At 36.4% G+C, this 4,383-nt stretch overlaps 1 protein-coding gene across 2 annotated transcripts in view; it reads left to right on the top strand.

Annotated features, from left to right (window-relative positions):
* The window catches only part of LOC107733915 (growth factor receptor-bound protein 2-like), a 28,025-nt gene that overhangs the window by 2,823 nt on the left and 20,819 nt on the right, over positions 1–4,383 (top strand). The gene's annotated exons all lie outside the window — the stretch shown is intronic.

Here is a 4,383-nt window from a genome sequence, read left to right as displayed (position 1 = left end):
GAAGTTCTTCCACCTCTACTCTCCCCCCCCCCTAAATAAAACATGGAATGGACTTATGCTTTTCCCTTGATGTTATTTTAGTGCAGCTCCAGAGTGATTTGTCACATGACATTTAGGTTCAGATGATTGGCTGGAAACAACATGGCACCTGTGAGCAAAGATGGGAGTTTTGCCCCTACTGACAACTTCCATTAATATGAATAAGAATGCTTTCTCTTGATATTATATATAGTTATATATAATATAGATAATTATAAAGTTTAGAGCCTCTAAAGAACTAAGTCTCTTGGCAAAAAATTGTCTGTTTATTTGATGTCTATGGTAAGTGGGATTAATCGCAGTAACACTAGCAACTTTTCTTATCATATGTCATAATTGCTATTTATCACATTAAAAATTGCAGGAGTGTAAAGAGAGGGTTGCCAGACCTTTGTCTCTGGTTGTTGCCTATTCTTCATTGACTTCACCCCATTCAGAAAGAAGAAGCTCAGGAGAGTTGGTCTTAGTATTTTTCTTCCACACTCTTTGGCAATGATTGCACAAGAAAATTTAAAATCCTGGGACAGGCAAAAAGCAATGATGGGATTTGATAGTATCTCAGGATTTCAGCTATTTTTTTCTGAGCAATTTATGGAAGCTACAGTGCCAAGGCAAAAGACTCTGTATTTTACCAGTAGAGTTGTGAGTTTGCAGTCTCAATTGCAAACTGTGTAAGGAATAATTGATGACAGGTCATTGAATTATTGAAAAATAATGCACACCCAATGAGGTAATGTCGCCACGACAAGAGGCGGGTGTGCATTATTTTTAAATTATAATTCAGTGGTCCATCATCAGTTATTATTTAGGTGTTTTATTTTGAGACATTCCTAGATTTTTGTCCTTAAAACACATGTGTAGAACTACTTACTTGTATGCATTTTTTCCTATAAACAGCCAAAGACCTACAACATTTTATAACTAGTAAGATCATGATTATAAATAGCCATTACTTCGCTGAAATAATATGCCATAGTGATACGAAAAGTTGTTTGAATAAGTGGTATATGTAAAAAAAATTACAATATTATGTTACCAAACTTACATAGTTGAAGTAACAGAATTGGAAACCTGGATCATATAGAGAGGAATGTTCACATTTTGCTGTTCTCTGTGAGTTGTGACAAACTGAGTATCATCTTAATTGAAAAGAGAAAATAACAGCCTAAACATATTCCATGGGATAACAGCATTTGCTTCTAATATGTTGAGAATATCCCCAAGCCCCAAGACTCTGTTAGGTTGGCCTAGAAATCCTGGCTAATTACTGTATCAGCCTCCTGACTGTAGGATAGGATTTGATCTTCTCACTTGGGTTCTGTTTTGAACCTCTGACTCCAGGGAACTCGTCTTTTTCCAGAGTCTCTTGTGATTTTTGGTGCTTCCCCCACACTTCCCCCGAGGGCAGCGTTGAAAATTGTTGCTGTATGTCTGACATATTTGCATATATTTTTGCCCTACTTTCCTAGTTTCATGGGATTTGATTTTGCATTCATAGGAGTTGCATCAAAGAACGTGTCACCTGCAAAAGAAGAGGATTCCTCACAGCTCACACATATCTGTCTCTCTTCCTTTCCTTCAAATCTGTATTTTATTTTCTCAGTGAAAAACAAAGTGCCCATTTTGAATAATGTACTGGTCACTCTTTTACTTGCTACTACAATGAAAGCAGTTAGCTCAAAGGGAAAAAATATATAATTAATTATGATTGAAGACCAAGATTTGGCTCAGATATAGTGGTCTTTAACTTCTGAAGGTGGATTGGTGGGCATGATCCGACTTTGTTGATTCAAATAGGTACTTCATACTGCCACCTTTTGGACGAAGAGGTTCATAGAAAACACCATGACAGGCTTTGGTCAGTTGGGTCATGACAGTTGGGTCACTGATGAGTCAAAATCCAAAAATTCCAAAAACACTTTTAAATCCTGGGACAGACATAAAGCAGTGATGGGATTTGATAGTATCTTAGTATTTCAGTAATTTTGAGCAATTTATGGAAGCTACAGTGGCAAGGCAAAATAATCTATATTTTACCAGTAGAGTTGTGAGTTTGCAGTCTCAATTGAATGTGTAGGGAATAATTGATGACAGACAACTGAATTATTGAAAAATAATGCACACCTGTGGCAACGTGACCTGTCCCTGTCGGTTAGCGGAGCACATACACACCCCATCTTACCTCACTCCTCCTCTGTAATTCCCTGCTGAGGCGATGTGGGTGCACACGCTTGCCATTAGCACTGGTTAGGGATATGCCGGGATCAAATTTTCATGTTGCGATTAATTGCTAATGCTTTTATCACGGTATACGGTATGAGGTGTAACGATATATCACAGTACAATATTTCGCGATGCAAAAATGTTACAATATGTATCGTAGAGTGGTGGCGATACTTTTACGATATGACGGCAGTCTAATCCTATTGGTTGAGCTGCCGACGTGACCTACTCTGCAACAGCGTCGCGTGTGCTTTCCTCGCAGTTGCAGAAATCGCTTAAACTGACCATTAGTCAGGCAACATGAGTTTGGCTGAAACTGAAATTGAAGATGCCCCGTCTTCTTATAAGTCCGACGTCTGGCAGCATTTTGGTTTTCCAGTCACGCGACAGGATGACGGTAAAAAAATTACAGACAAAACAAACTGTTTGTAAACACTGTAAAACAAGGCTGCCATACACAATGTCAAACACTTCGAATATGATGCGCCATTTAAAATGGCATCACAACAACAAACTCCAGCAAACTCCTGCGACAAAAAGGGTAAAAGAAGGCCAAACATCTATGCAACGCAGTTTTGCTGCAACTAGGCATGGGACGATAACCGGTTTCAAGGTATACCGCGGTTTGGAAAAGTCACGGTTTCAAAACCACTAAAATTTTCCGTTATACCGTTCATGCGGTATGCGCTGTTTTTTTTACGTGTCGTCAAAGACGGAAAGTGCAGGACTCCCTCAGCAAGAACAGCCACCACCTAGCAAAAAGACAGCACTGGAAGATCTCCTTGGTGCAACTTTTTCTAAACCAACAGTCACTCAGTCCAAATGTAGGATAGAAGTAGAGATTGACATGTACAAAAAGGACACTTCTATTCCCCTCACTAGCTGTCCACTGAAATGGTGGAAAGAACACGCTCAAACGTACCCACTTCTTTCCTCTCTTTCCAAGGCTTACCTAACAGTTCCAGCAACTTCTGTTCCCAGTGAACGTGTTTTTTCTACGGCAGGGGATACTGTGAACACTCAAAGATCCCAGCTTCTGCCTGAAAATGTAGATATGCTGGTATTTTTGCAAAAAAAAACCTGTAGGTAACCTAAACAAACCCTAGTGTTTATGTTGAACTTACTTGAACAGAACACCATTTAATTATTTTTATTTTTATTTTTTTTACTGCTTTAAGAAGTTCTTTCTTAGGCTTCTTAATTCTAAGTTCATGTTAAATTTAACATAATTTTTTTCAGTGACAGACAGACCTATTCAGTTGTTAATTTGAATACAGAAGGTTTTTATTAAACCTTGAAATGTGATCTTGTATGTACAACAAAGAAAGTTATTGAAATTTGTTAATGTTTTTGAAATAAATCTGTTATTTGAATTTCAGGTTCATTATTTACATTTTGTTCAAAATATTGTGATCCGCATCGTATCGTAAACCCAGTATCGAGATACGTACCGTATCGTGACCTGAGCATATCGTTACACCCCTAGTGTACGGTATTATCAAGATATTGAAATTTAGTTGCAAAAAAAGTGTTGTCATAATACAGTATAACAGGTTTAATAACTTTTTTCTTATATAAAAAATAACTGAACACTTAAAAACAATAAAGCAATACACAAAAAATGTATAGTTAAACATTTTACACAGATTAAAGTGCAAAAGAATGATAAAGACCAATAGGTATCAATTTACAATAAGATCTCATTAGTTAACCTTAGTTAATGCATTAACATTCACAATGAGCAATAGCTACATTTGCTACAGAAGTTATTAATCTTTGTTTAAAAAAAAATACAACTCTTATTTCATGTTAACTCATTAAATAACACAGTTGCAACTTTTGATTTGAACAACGTGTTATTAAATATTGGAATTACCCAAGATTAATGAATGTTTAGAAGATTTTTTCATTGGCAGTTTACTGTCTGTTAACTAATGTTAACTAATGAAGACCTAATGTAAAGTTTGACCGAACAATAAAGAATCAAAACACTTTCAAACAATATTTAGGGCATGTTGTAGTCCAGAATAAAATGTAAAAAAAAGTTTTAAAATAAATAGCCTATTAAAGGCAGAGTAAGCGATTTCTGGTAGCCAATGTTGATATTTGAAATCACCAAAA

The sequence above is a fragment of the Sinocyclocheilus rhinocerous genome, unplaced genomic scaffold (genome assembly GCF_001515625.1).
Source record: "Sinocyclocheilus rhinocerous isolate Xijiao unplaced genomic scaffold, SAMN03320098_v1.1 scaffold550, whole genome shotgun sequence".
NCBI lineage: Eukaryota > Metazoa > Chordata > Actinopteri > Cypriniformes > Cyprinidae > Sinocyclocheilus > Sinocyclocheilus rhinocerous.
Note: the sequence above shows the minus strand (reverse complement) of the source record. Positions and strands in the feature narration are given on the sequence as shown.